At 39.7% G+C, this 15,804-nt stretch overlaps 2 pseudogenes; both read left to right on the forward strand.

Annotated features, from left to right (window-relative positions):
• The first annotated feature begins 1,023 nt into the window (after positions 1-1,023).
• On the forward strand, positions 1,024-3,074 carry LOC104434452 (annotated as a pseudogene).
• A 2,261-nt stretch (positions 3,075-5,335) lies between these two features.
• Positions 5,336-6,460, forward strand: LOC104434454 (annotated as a pseudogene).
• The last annotated feature ends 9,344 nt before the right edge of the window (positions 6,461-15,804 follow it).

Raw genomic sequence — 15,804 nt, forward strand, 5'->3', positions numbered from 1 at the left:
CACGACGGCCCCATGATGACCGCACGACCGCCGCATGACCGTCGCATGATTATAGCATGATAGCCGCACGATTTCCACACGACTGCTAACCATCGTTGTCGACCGCCGTCGTAGGATTGCCACCCAAAGCCCATTGACCACAGGAGGGAGAGGTGGTCGGTGAGCTGTGAGCAGCAATCTTGTGGCAACGATCGGCGGTGACAGTTGGCAGTCATGCGGAAGCATGTAGCGATTGTGCGACGGTTGGCGACGGCAAGTTGTCGGCAGATGGTGGCAACTTGTCGGCCGATGGGTGAGGTTTTCATCACCATTGCCATGATATTGGGTGATGAGAACAACTTCTTCTAGGTGCTTGGCCAAACGCTCTCTAGCTTGTACCATTAGCTCCGAGACAGAGAAATGAGCCATGTCCTCCCCATTGCGAATGGTTCCTCTCCTAATAATCCTCAATGGTCTTATGATGACCAACGACGGACACAGCTTTTCCTAAAAGATCAAATCCTAACATGGTTTGCAGTTGTAGGGTATGTCACAATAGCAGCCATATCCACAGCTACTCTTTCGCACATGTTCCCCCAACTCAAATGGTATTACATTTTAGTCATTTATCTTTATTTCTTCAATGATTTGATTCATATGACTTATGGACGATTCTCTAGTTGGATATAGCACCTACATGATTGATTATTCTTAATGGAATCAATTCCAATAATCAAATCTTTTGGAAGGCAAGCAAACTTGGAAAGTTCTACTTATGGAAACTAAGATCCTGATTGTATGGGCGAATGGGATTGTCGGACTTTGTTTTTTCTTCTTACTCATGGACCGCCGATCGCCGCCCGCTGTCACACGACGATCGCACGACCACCGCACGATTGTCGCATGACAGCCACATGATTTCCGCACAACTGCCGACCGTCGTCACCGACCGTTGTCATAGGATTGCTGCCCAAAGCCCATTGACCGCGGGAGGGAGTGGTGGCCGGTGAGTTATGGGCGGCGATCCTATGGTAGCGATCAGCGATGACGGTCGGCGGTCATGCGGAAGTAGGCGGCGGTCGTGCGATGGTTGGTGACGGCAAGTTGTCGGCAGATGGTGGCAGTTGTCAGCCGATGGGCGAGGTTTTCATTGCCATTGCCATGATATTGGGTGATGGGAACAACTTCTTCAAGGTGCTTGGCCAAACGCTCTTTGGCTTGTACCATTAGCTCCGAGACAAAGAAATGAGCCATGTCCTCCCCATTGCGAATGGTTCCTCTCCTGATAATCCTCAAGTGTCTTATGATGACCAACGACAGACACAACTTTTCCTAAAAGATCAAATCCTGACATGGTTTGTAGTTGTAGGATATGTCACAATAGCAGCCATATCCACAACTACTCTTCCGCACATGTTCCCCCAACTCAAATGGTATTACATTTTAGTCATTTATCTTTATTTCTTCAATGATTTGATTCATATGACTTATGGACGATTCTCTAGTTGGATATAGCACCTACATGATTGATTATTCTTAATGGAATCAATTCCGATAATCAAATCTTTTGGAAGGCAAGTAAACTTGGAAAGTTTTACTTATGGAAATCAAGATCCTGATTGTATGGCGAACATGATTGGCGGACTTTGTTTTTTCTTCTTACTCACGGACCGCCGATCGTCGCCCGTCGCCGCACGACGATCGCACGACGGCCGCACGACGGCCGCACGACGGCCGCACGACCGTCGCACGAAAGCCGCACGATTTCCACACGATCGCTAACTGTTGCTGTTGACTGCCGTCGCAGGAGGCCGCTCAAAGCCCATCGACCACGAAAGGGAGTGGTGGCTGGTGAGCTGTGGGCGATGATCCTGTGGTAGCGATCGGCGGCTACGGTTGACGGTCATGCAGAAGCAGGCATCGGTCATACGACGGTTGGCAATGGCAAGCTACCGACAAGTGATGGCAGTTGTCGGCTGATGGGCGAGGTTTTCATCGCCATTGCCATGATATTGGGTGACGGGATTTACAACTTCTTGAAGGTGCTTGGCCGAACGCTCTCTGGCTTGTACTATTAGCTTTGAGACAGAGAAATGAGCCATGTCCTCCCCATTGCGAATGGTTCCTCTCTTGATAACCCTCAAGTGTCTTATGATGACCAATGACAGACACAATTTTTCCTAAAAGATCAAATCCCGACATGGTTTGCAGTTGCAGGATATGTCACAATAGCAGCCATATCCATGGCTACTCTTCCACACATGTTCTTCCAACTCAAATGGTATTACATTTTAGTCATTTATCTCTTCGCTCCAACCTTGGGTTTCTGCAATGCCTATGGATGTGGGCTCACCGACTAGTCTCTTGCCTCGACCTATGGGAAGCTCGCCATCTTCGTGATTGGGGCATCCGCCGGTGCCTCACATGGTGGAATTCTCATTAGTTTAGCTGCCTGTGGAGTCATGATGAATATTGTGTCTACAACCTCAGACTTGACTCAGGACTTCAAGATGGGCTATCTGACCTTGGCTTCACCATGGTCCATGTTTGTGAGTCAGGTGATTGGTACTGCCATGGGCTGCGTTATCTCTCCCTACATCTTTTGGCTTTTCTACAAGGCCTTTAAGGATCTTGGACTCCCAGGAAGTGAATATCTTGCTCCCTACGGAATTGTTTATCGCAGTATGGCTGAACTTGGGGTGGAAGGCTTCACTTCCTTGCCCGAACATTACCTCACACTCTGTTGCGGTTTTCTTGCGGTTGCCATGATCATAAATGGGTTCAGGGACTTAGTGGGTAAGAAGTGGGTCCATTTCATCCCACTGCCCATGGCTATGGCAATACCCTTCTACATAGGGCCATACTTTGCCATTGATATGTGCGTCGGTAGCTTAATCTTGTTCATTTGGGAGAAAACCGACAAAGCCAAGGTCGACGCATTTGGGCCAGTGGTAGCTTCAGGTCTGATATGTGGGGATGGCATATGGACATTACCTAGCTCAATACTCGCTTTGGCAGGGGTTAATCCACCAATTTGCATGAAGTTCCTATTATGAGCCACGAACAAGAGATTCGATGCCTTTTTGGGATCTTAGTCGAGCAGTTTAGATGCACAAAGATGGCATGAAATCTTGAGCACTTCGCAAGACTCTAGATGTACATCATGATCTGCTCTACCTTCTTGTTTTTCTTGCAATCTCACAAAGTTTCTGTGAAGCAGTCATAGTAGCAGCTAGGAGCTACGAAATTACTCTATATAATGTAACCCAACTGGGTGGGGGAAAAAGTGTCCTATGGTAATAAATGTATATGATACTATCTTTGGTGCTTGTCTTCATGCCTTATAGAATCCACATTTCTGGCATTAGCCAATTATAATTTACAAGCACTGCCCTTGACAAAATGAAACTCTAGGGAAGATTGAACAGCTAAGCCCTTACCCTCTTCTTTTCTTGGAATAGTTTGAATACACACTGTCCCCAGATAGTCGATAGGAAATATTAGAGTTTGTGTTAGCCATTGGTCCAAATTCTAGCTTTTAGTCTTTGAATATGAGAAATAAAATGATTGTGGGCGCTATCGTCGTAAACTAAATTAAACAAATTACTTAAGTGCAACTAAGAATGATGTAGTTCCAAACCGACATGATGATAAAAGGGATGTACGCAAGAACAAAAGCACCTCTTATAGGTCATGATTCTCTTAATTGCGCTTAGAATGATGGTGACAAAAGGTCAGAATTATAAAGTTATTTTGTACATCTACAAAACATTGGATATTATACGTTTTGTAATTTATCAGATTAGATATCAATGTAGTAAACCAATCCTAACATATGGAGCAGCACCACTCATACATGGCCCATTTGACTAAGGAAACAAACTCCATATCCCAACAATTTTTCTCTTTTCATTTTGATCATAATTCCACTTCCTCTAATTTATGCTCCATTTATATCGTAAGCTTCTATATTTTTCCATTTTATGGTAGGGTTTGGACTGGTAGATAAAGGATAAACTCAAGAAGCACGTAGAGAGAATAAATACTAGAACAAAAGAGTTTTTTTTTTTTGGGTCGTGAAAAGCGCTTTCATTTAATTAGAAGAGGTTTGAGAATACACTCCATGGTTTTTTTTTTTTTTTTTTTTTTAGTTTCTTCTAAGTTAAGCCTCCACATCTGTTTTTAGTCTTAGAAGACCCAACGAGTTGAAAAACGAGTCATACAAGGTAATTAATATGACCAGTTTTATTGGGCCTTGGTTTTTTGGGAATTCAATTTGCCTTACTTTGTCGCCAAACGAGTTACCCATTCTGTACAGGATCCCTTGAACATAAGAAGTTGCAATTGGGGTCCTGGCTCTGCCTAAAATTGGACTTATGCAACTTGAATCATGGCTTCTTTATCAGGATCAGGATTCATAGGGTAACACGTAACCTTTGACTAGGATTCTATTTTCCTTGACCGCTCGATCCTCTTACAAGTCTATTTTCCTTGACCGCTCGATCCTCTTACAAGTCACGATGCATAGTCCTCTCTTGAAACCAAGACCGTCTAATCATTTCATTGATTTCGGCCTCAAGAATGGTTTCGATAATTCAAAATTCCCTATTTTCATTGAGATCCATATTTCAGCGAGTTTAGAAATGTGAATCCCCGACCTATCGTTCCCATCCATGTCGTCCCCATCAGCAGGCAAACACGATCAAGAAAGCGATACGACAGGACACTCTGTTTGGATCGAGACGGAGACGTCCGTTGTTCTTGTATTCGTTCGATTCTTGCTCCTATAAAAAATGGACCCTTTAATGTCTCCCCTTGTTGGCTGGGTCCAGCTTCCAAATTAATCTATTAACTCTATACTATCTTTGTTATAGCATAAATGAATGTGTTGAGGACATCTTTGATCAACATGTTCTTTTTTAATTCAAATATTACATGCCCATCAAACGACAAGGTGCGTGCTTACAAATTTCATTTACGTCGACTGAAATGTGGTATTTAATAAGCACAATAATATTCTTCACTGACAATATATATATATATTAACAATAGAATGGTAGAAATGATCACTAAATCCTGGGTCACTAAAAACTTTGTTTTTTCTTCTTACTCACGGACCGCCGATCGTTGCCCGTCGCCGCACGACTGTTGCACGACCGCCGCACGACCGTCACACGAAAGCCGCACGATTTCCACACGATCGCCAACTGTTGCTGCTGACTGTCGTCGCAGGAGGCCGCTCAAAGCGCATCGACCACGGGAGGGAGTGGTGGCTGGTGAGCTGTGGGCGGTGATCCTGTGGTAGCGATCGGCGGCTACGGTTGACGGTCATGCAGAAGCAGGCATCGGTCGTGCGATGGTTGGTAATGGCAAACTACCGACAAGTGATGGCAGTTGTCGGCTGATGGGCGAGGTTTTCATCGCCATTGCCATGATATTGGGTGATGAGATTTACAACTTCTTCAAGGTGCTTGGCTGAACGCTCTTTGGCTTGTACTATTAGCTTTGAGACAGAGAAATGAGCCATGTCCTCCCCATTGCGAATGGTTCCTCTCCTGATAACCCTCAAGTGTCTTATGATGACCAATGACAGACACAACTTTTCCTAAAAGATCAAATCCCGACATGGTTTGCAGTTGCAGGATATGTCACAATAGCAGCCATATCCACGGCTACTCTTCCACACATGTTCCCCCAACTCAAATGGTATTACATTTTAGTCATTTATCTCTTCGCTCCAACCTTGGGTTTCTGCAATGCCTATGGATGTGGGCTCACCGACTAGTCTCTTGCCTCGACCTATGGGAAGCTCGCCATCTTCGTGATTGGGGCATCCGCCGGTGCCTCACATGGTGGAATTCTCATTAGTTTAGCTGCTGTGGAGTCATGATGAATATTGTGTCTACAACCTCAGACCTGACTCAGGACTTCAAGATGGGCTATCTGACCTTGGCTTCACCATGGTCCATGTTTGTGAGTCAGGTGATTGGTACTGCCATGGGCTGTGTTATCTCTCCCCGCATCTTTTGGCTTTTCTACAAGGCCTTTAAGGATCTTGGACTCCCAGGAAGTGAATATCTTGCTCCCTACGGAATTGTTTATCGCAGTATGGCTGAACTTGGGGTGGAAGGCTTCACTTCCTTGCCCGAACATTACCTCACACTCATTGTTGCGGTTTTCTTGCGATGCCATGATCATAAATGGGTTCGGGGACTTAGTGGGTAAGAAGTGGGTCCATTTCATTCCGCTGCCCATGGCTATGGCAATACCCTTCTACATAGGGCCATACTTTGCCATTGATATGTGTGTCGGTAGCTTAATCTTGTTCATTTGGGAGAAAACCGACAAAGCCAAGGCCGACGCATTTGGGCCAGCGGTAACTTCAAGTCTAGTATGTGGGGATGGCATATGGACATTACCTAGCTCAATACTCGCTTTGGCAGGGGTTAATCCACCAATTTGCATGAAGTTCCTATTATGAGCCACGAACAAGAGATTCGATGCCTTTTTGGGATCTTAGTCGAGCAGTTTAGATGCACAAAGATGGCATGAAATCTTGAGCACTTCGCAAGTCTCTAGATGTACATCATGATCTGCTCTACCTTCTTGTTTTTCTTGCAATCTCACAAAGTCTCTGTGAAGTAGTCATAGTAGCAGCTAGGAGCTACGAAATTACTCTATATAATGTAACCCAACTAGGTGGGGGGAAAAAGTGTCCTATGGTAATAAATGTATATGATACTATCTTTGGTGCTTGTCTTCATGCCTTATAGAATCCACATTTCTGGCATTAGCCAATTATAATTTACAAGCACTACCCTTGACAAAACGAAACTCTAGGGAAGATTGAACAGCTAAGCCCTTACCCTCTTCTTTTCTTGGAATAGTTTGAATACACACTGTCCCCAGACAGTCGATAGGAAATATTAGAGTTTGTGTTAGCCATTGGTCCAAATTCTAGCTTTTAGTCTTTGAATATGAGAAATAAAATGATTGTGGGCGCTATTGTCGTAAACTAAATTAAACAAATTACCTAAGTGCAATTAAGAATGATGTAGTTCCAAACCGACATGATGATAAAAGGGATGTACGCAAGAACAAAAGCACCTCTTATAGGTCATGATTCTCTTAATTGCGCTTAGAATGATGGTGACAAAAGGTCAGAATTATAAAGTTATTTTGTACATCTACAAAACATTGGATATTATACGTTTTGTAATTTATCAGATTAGATATCAATGTAGTAAACCAATCCTAACATATGGAGCAGCACCACTCATACATGGCCCATTTGACTAAGGAAACAAACTCCATATCCCAACAATTTTTCTCTTTTCATTTTGATCATAATTCCACTTCCTCTAATTTATGCTCCATTTATATCGTAGCTTCTATATTTTTCCATTTTATGGTAGGGTTTGGACTGGTAGATAAAGGATAAACTCAAGAAGCGCGTAGAGAGAATAAATACTAGAACAAAAGAGTTTTTTTTTTTTTTGGGTCGTGAAAAGCGCTTTCATTTAATCAGAAGAGGTTCGAGAATACAATCCATGGTTTTTTTTTTTTAGTTTCTTCTAAGTTAAGCCTCCGCATCTGTTTTTAGTCTTAGAAGACCCAACGAGTTGAAAAACGAGTCATACAAGGTAATTAATATGACCAATTTTATTGGGCCTTGGTTTTTCGGGAATTCAATTTGCCTTACTTTGTCACCAAACGAGTTACCCATTCCGTACAGGATCCCTTGAACATAAGAAGTTGCAATTGGGGTCTTAGCTCTGCCTAAAATTAGACTTTTGCAACTTGAATCATGGCTTCTTTATCAGGATCAAGATTCATAGGATAACACGTAACCTTTGACTAGGATTCTATTTTCCTTGACCGCTCGATCCTCTTACAAGTCACGATGCATAGTCCTCTCTTGAAACCAAGACCGTCTAATCATTTCATTGATTCCGGCCTCAAGAATGGTTTCGATAATTCAAAATTCCCTATTTTCATTGAGATCCATATTTCAGCGAGGTCAGAAATGTGAATCCCCGACCTATCGTTCCCATCCATGTCGTCCCCATCAGCAGGCAAACATGATCAAGAAAGCGATACGACAGGACACTCTGTTTGGATCGAGACGGAGACGTCCACTGTTCTTGTATTCGTTCGATTCTTGCTCCTATAAAAAAATGGACCCTTTGATGTCTCCCCTTGTTGGCTGGGTCCAGCTTCCAAATTAATCTATTAACTCTATACTATCTTTGTTATAGCATAAATGAATGTGTTGAGGACATCTTTGATCAACATGTTCTTTTTTAATTCAAATATTACATGCCCATCAAACGACAAGGTGCGTGCTTGCAAATTTCATTTATGCCGATTGAAATGTGGTATTTAATAAGCACAATAATATTCTTCACTGACAATATATATATATATATATATATATATATATATATATATTAACAATAGAATGGTAGAAATGATCACTAAATCCTGGATCACTAAAAACTTAAAAAAAAAAAAAAAAAAAAAGTCATAAACTAGATTCAGTCAACACCGTAGGAGCACGATGGAAGACTATGGGATGGGAGATTATCGCTGGTTACTGAATTACCTCCGGTGACTAGGCTCCCCTCAGTCGTGGAATTCGCGAATGCAATCCTCAGATTGTCCCAGTGAGCTTCGATGCGGAACCGTGAACTTAGACACGGTCAGGCCAGCGACTCTCGATGTGGGGTATTCGGATCCGCTCACAATGCAAAGGAACAAGATCATAGCTGATAACACTATCAAACTGGTCATCACAGCAGTCGGCACTATACAACGAATGGAAGATCTACATCGTGGCATCAAATTTGAAAGGGGGTGTGCAGTTGAGGCGGGTGGGGACAGTGAGGATGGTCAGATGCGTTGCGTTCATCCGGCCGATGTCTGCTCGGCAGAGGATGAGAGGCGGGGTACGCCATGGCCACCGTTGTTGGGGCAGAATGCGGAGGAGCCATGGAAAGAGGAAGAGGGCTGAAAGTGAGAAACTTGGCATAAAATGTAGAATAATTGATGGGGTGTGCTCCCCCAACTACAAGATTTTTCAAGGAAATTGTCCGGTTTCCTTGGAAAAACTAATGAATCCAACCCGGTAGGATTCTTTAGTTAACAAAAAAAAAATTAAATAAAAAAATAAAAATCTTAGGGAACTGAAAAAAGCTTTATTGAAAGCATCATAAGCATGAAATATTTGACATTCCATGTAGAAAGACTAATTTAAAAGATCTTTATTATAAGACAAACAAACTTAGGATATCTATTGGCAAGGCCACCATGCAAAACATTTTTCACACTTGCAGTCATGAAAGAAAAATATATTCATCATTTAACAAAATGAACACAATTACCAAAATCAATGCTTAAATCCTTATTTATACAACTTAATGTATCGATAAATCCAACTTGAGCCAAAACAATCCAAGTTAAACTCAAAAACCAATTCATGATCATTTTGTAACCAACCAAAATTGAAATTTATTTAGATTTTTCTACTATATTGAATTAGTTTGATTAAATTTTTTGCCTTTCTTCCCTTGTTTTATATTTTGTAATTCTAGCAAAGTTTGCATACTTTTGGTTTAGTTTGAAGCAAAGTTATTAGTTTTATTGTGTACCTATGAATATTTTCTATTTGAAATCACCACAAAACCTATCTTCTTAATAGAAAAACCAAAGAACCACTTACGGTGAAATGTATCTTGTCACGGAGTCGAATTTCAATGAAACATTTGTTTGGCATGTCCTATGGGACAACTTGTGGTTCACTTTAAGGAAATTCAATGCCAAGAACAATGAATCATCGAGAGCTTGACAATGCTATAGGTAACGATCCTATTGGTAGTGACAGGCTATGCATCTTAAATCTCTAGCCGTTAGCTGAGAGGCAAAAGAAGGCCAACGCAACGTGGCAAATGTGATATTCTAAAATTTGACCCATTTCGAAATATATGAAATGGTTATTTCATCAATGCACTGATAGTTAATTTACTTTGAACTAATTATTCATGAGTTAACTAATTTATTTGATGATACTATAAATGGGTTAAAATGCGAATGACCAGAGAATTCAATCAATGATAGATCGCTTGACCATAAGGATTAACGAGGGACAATACTACATTGTTACAAGTCAATTAGTGAACGGATATAAATCGATTCGATACTCCATCCTCATCTTCGTCCTCGTCGTCCTCATTGTTTCGCAAGTTCTTTTATGTGAGGGAGACGACGGTGTCCACTATATTGATTGCCGTCGGTCAAGTCTTATTTTCAGTACTTGAGGCCTGAGCAATTTCTTTCGTGAAAAAGATGGCAAGCTATTGCTTCATAACTAAAGATCCAATGTGGGTCATCATCATCGTAAATTACAAGAGACAGGCTCGATTCAGCTTGGCCGAGGAGTTATGGCCCTTTTCGACCCAATGATTTTACCGAAGTTGCACTTTGGGCTGATGATATGTATATCATTTTTGTTTCTGCTGCATTCTTTTGTTAATTTTACCTATACATGATTCATGAAATCCCAACAGTGGTATCAGAGCCAATCTTAGGCATTTTTCATGCGTTTAATTGATTTATAGTTCAAAGATATTTTTGCATTCTAATGGCCAATTTATTTTTGTTAAGAGCTTGCTCTTATGTGGCCTATAGAGGTTGATTAATTTATGTGATAAATTTAATCAACTAAGCAAAAATTAGAACTAAATTAATTTTGAATCAAAAATCCATAACTTGTTATACTTTGTGTTTATATTCTGCGAATGATTCGTGATTGTGAATTTAAAGTTGACAACGCAACTTCCGTTCGGAATCACACTTGTGAAATTTGTTTCATCGATATTGATTTCTTGACATGGTTTGTGTTGTTCAACTTAAAATTTGATTAAATGTAGAATTTATCTATGCATTCCGAAGCTTTTAATTTTGAATTTATGGCTCGTAAGGAAGGGTGGTGATTATGGAAAAATCCCTAATTGTTGTGATTGTTGTATGGATGAATGTATGCTGATTACATGTATTCTTTTTGGGATGTAATTATTAAATGGAGGCTACATCATTGCTTTTATTTTAATTTTTTATGTGATGTAATTTTAGCATAGTTTAGTATTTCAATTGTTGATGTAAATGCTACAAGAGAGGAGGAGCCATTAGAGGAGTCATTAAGCCGGTGAGCTCTATGGGCCTGGTCCTTGAAGAGTTCAAAGATTCAAGAAGAAATGAAGGACAAGTCTCTATTATTAAAACATTAAAATGGCTAAATGGGTCTCTTTGGCTCGAGACCCATTGAACCATAATTCCATGATCACCACGTAGGATAGATGTTTATGTGATATCTATTTATTTATTGTGTTTATATTATCGTGCAAAGTGAGACCATTAATAACGTCCCAAATCTCCTTATTAATAATGTTAAGTCGAAACGGGTTTTGGACTTGTGGCCTTCCATCGTTGTGATTTGATCTAATATTATAGTGGTTAACTGACCGGCTATGGATACATAGGGGTTAATTACCATTCATAATCTCGGACCACTCCATTATGCATATGATGCTGTGGGGTTGGAGCCATATGATTTCTAATAACTGTTAGGTGAGGAAATCGCTTGTATTTTCAATATTTGCATGAGACGATGGGCTAGACTTAATTATGATCATGATGCCAATAACTGTTAGGTGAAGCTTTCATGGTCTAGAGGCCAAAGTTATGATTGTGACTCGCATATTTTGCGTTGAACAAGTTGGTTCACTCACTAAGTTCATAGAACACCAATAACTGCTAGGTGAGGTGGGCTTTGGGCTAATGGGACTCCAATCCCCACTAGTAATCTGTACCCATCAAAGATTACTGCTTCACATCTTAAGGATTATGGGATTCAAATATATATATTTAGTGGAATGATTTATTTCATTTAAAGGCCAAAATGAAATAGTTATTTTGAAAGATACAACGGCTAATAATTTATTTTCTGCAACAGATATATTATTACTCTGAAAATGGTTACTACAAACCCACTTGCTTCTATACTTGACAAGAATTGTTTGACTGGACCCAATTTCAGTGATTGGGTGAGGAATTTGAGAATTGTTCTCAATTCAGAAAAAAAAAATTGAGTATGTGCTTGATGAAAAGATGCCAACCTCCTTTCCTAAGGATGGGACCTAAGAGGAGCGTGTCACTTATGATAAGTGGCGTGACGATGACTTAAAAGTTAGGTCACATATGCTTGCTTCGATGAATAATGAATTACAAAAGAAGTATGAATCTATGGAAGATGCTAGGTCGATCATTTTGCACTTAAATGAATACTTTGATGAGAATGGTCGAACCTCTACATATGAGATATCTAAGGCATTGTACCATATGAGGATGGTTGAAGGATCATTAGTTAATGATCATGCTTTGAAAATGATCTGGCACATTGAAGAATTGGCTAGGTTGAATCTCGTTATGGACAACGAGTTAGTTGTGGATTTGATCCTCCAATATTTACCTGATTCCTTCTCTGGTTTTGTCTAAAATTTCCATATGCATAAGATGGAGAAAACTCTCGCTGAGTTACATAGTATGCTGGTAGTTTATGAGAAGGAAATGCACAACACGAGACCATATATAGTGGCTATGGCTAAGGCTTCTTCTTCAAGAGGTAAGACCATTTTAAAGAAAAAGAAATGGAAGAGGCTTGTCAAACCTGTTATGCAACCAAAACCCAATATTGATAAAGAGAAATGTCATTACTGTGGTGTTAAAGGACACTAGAGGAGGAACTCTAAGAAGTACCTTGCGAGCTTGAAGGTCAAGCCCAAGGACCAACCTTATGAAGGTATGGTGTTTATGCTTATTGAAACTAATCTTATGGTTAGTGCTGAATCCAGCTCATGGGTTCTAGATTTTGCTACAACTTTACATATTTGTATGTTTTTGTAAAATCTGGAAACAAGCAGGATGCTAAAGCGAAATGAGATTGTCCTGACATTTGCCAATAGAGCAAGAGTTGCTGCGTTAGCTATAGGGACTTTTCATTTATGTTTGCCTTCTGGACATGTATTGGTTTTAAAGAACTGTTTGCATTATAAGAATGCTGTTAGAAATATCATCTCTATACCTCGTTTGGGTAAAGAGAATTATGAATTTTCTTTGGCTGATGATTTATGTTCTATTTATCATAATAGAAGATGTGTTAGTTATAACTTATTAACCAATAATCTTTATACTATTACAATGTCCGGTAATGCAATTACCGATGTCAATAAGCAAAATAGAATTGATATAAATGCCATAACTAATAAACGCCCTAGAGACGGTCCAAATAAAAAGTATGTTTGGCATCTCCGATTAGGTCATATTGGAGAAGGCAGAATTAACAAGTTGAGTAATGATGGGTATATTGATCCATTAAATTTTGAGTCATACTTGACTTGTGAGGCATGTCTTCTAGGAAAAATGACCAAAGTGCCATTTGTGGGACATAGTGCGCGAGCTGCTGACATATTATGATTAATACATACAAATGTATGTGGACCAATTAATGAAATTGCTAGAGGTGGTTATAATTACTTCATTACCTTCATCGATGATCAGTCACGTATAGTTATTTATTCTTCATGAAGTATAAATCTGAATCCTTTGAAAAGTTCAAGGAATTCAAGGCTGAAGTTGAGAAACAAATAGGAAAATGTATTAAGGCTCTTCGATCAAATCGAGGAGGTGAATACCTTAATGCTAAATTCCTGGACTATCTTAAAGAGAATAACATTTTATCACAATGGACACCTCCTGGAACTCTAGAACATAATAGTGTATCTAAATGAAGAAATCATACTTTATTAGATATGGTGCGATTTATGATGAGTTACACCGATTTGTCAATATCTCTTTAGGGATATGCCCTTGAGATAGCTATATATATATTGAATAGAGTGTCGTCCAAATCTGTTCCAACTATGCCTTATGAGATATGGCATAGTAGGAAACCTAATTTTAATCATATTAAGATTTGGGGTTGTCCAGCTTTTGTGAAAAATCTGAAAATGGAAAAATTGGAGGCAAGATCTAAATAAGGTCGCTTCATTGGATATCCAAAGGAAACTCTTAGATATTATTTCTATTTTCATTCAGACCAAAGAATTTTGGTAAGCAAGCACACTTCGTTTCTGGAGAATCAGTTCGTCTAAGAAGGTGGTGCTAGGCGGAAAATAGTTTTACAAGAAGAAAATAATGAAGTCCCAAACAACCGAGTTCAGATACCAATCTCTAATTCAGTGAGAGCTTTTGATACACAACCTCTTAGGAGAAGTGAGAGAACATCTCGCCCACATGCTCGTTATAGACACTCAGTTGATCATATTAAACCATTATTTATTGTGAATGATAGTGATCAACCTGGTGATCCTAAAACCTATGAGGAGGCGATGTCGGACATCGATTCTGGTAAATGGCTAGAAGCTATGAAATCCGAAATGAATACAATGTATTCCAATGAAGTTTGGACCGTAATTGACCTGCTTGATAATATTATACCAATTGACTGTAAATGGATCTTCAAGAGAAAGATGAATGCTGAAGGTCAAATTGGAACTTACAAAGCACGGCTGGTGGCGAAAGGATATCATCAGAAAGAATGAATTGATTATGACGTAACTTTCTCACCTGTGGCCATGCTAAAATCCATTCGGATTATGTTGGCTATAGCTACACACCTAGATTATGAGATATTTCAGATGGACGTCAAAACGGCTTTTCTAAATGATTTTCTCGATGAGGACATCTATATGGAACATCCATGGGGTTTTGAATCCAATAGTGAAAAACATAAGGTGTGTAAGCTTAAGAGATCCATTTATGGACTCAAACAAGTCTCCAGAAGTTGGAATATCCATTTTGATGAGGTAGTCAAATCATTTGGCTTCATTAAAAATCCGGATGAACCTTGTGTATACAAGAAGATCGATGGGAGTGCAATTGCATTTATTGTTTTGTATGTCGATAATATACTTTTGATTGGAAATGATGTATCAATGATATTATCGATAAAACTATTCTTATCATAGAAATTCTCCATGAAAGATTTAGGAGAGGCAATCTACATTTTAGGTATCAATATCTATAGAGATAGATTAAGACGATTGATTGGCCTCTCACAGTCTATGTACATAGACAAAGTGTTAACACATTTTAACATGCAATGTTCCAAGAGAGGATTATTACCTTTTAGGCATGGGATCCGTCTTTCTAAGGAGATGTGTCCCAACACTCCTGAAGAAAGAGAGCGAATGACGAAGATACCATATGCATCCGCTATTGGAAGCATAATGTATGCTATGCTATGTACTAGACCTGATATTGCGCATGTTGTGAATATTACTAGCAGATATTAGTCTGATCCATGAGAACATCACTGGATAGCAGTCAAGAATATTCTTAAGTACTTGTGAAGAATTAAAGATTTATTCTTGATATATGGAGAAGGAGATTTTAAAGTTGTAGCTTATATTGATTCCGATTTTCAATCTAATCCTAATGATTATAAGTCTACATCTGGGTTTGTATTTACATTCAATGGTGGTGTAGTTAGTTGGAAAAGTTCCAAATAAAGCATAATTGTCGATTCCACCATTGAGGCAGAGTATGTAGCCGCTTCTGAAGCAGCAAAGGAAGCCGCTTGGATGAAGAAATTTATTTCTGAACATGGAGTCGTTCCTTCAATTGAGCAACCGATTACATTGTTTTGTGACAACAATGGGGCGATAGCTCAAGCTAAGGAACCAAGGTCTCACCAAAAGTCCAAGCACA

Source organism: Eucalyptus grandis, chromosome 2 (assembly GCF_016545825.1).
Source record: "Eucalyptus grandis isolate ANBG69807.140 chromosome 2, ASM1654582v1, whole genome shotgun sequence".
In the NCBI taxonomy this organism is placed as follows: Eukaryota; Viridiplantae; Streptophyta; class Magnoliopsida; order Myrtales; family Myrtaceae; genus Eucalyptus; species Eucalyptus grandis.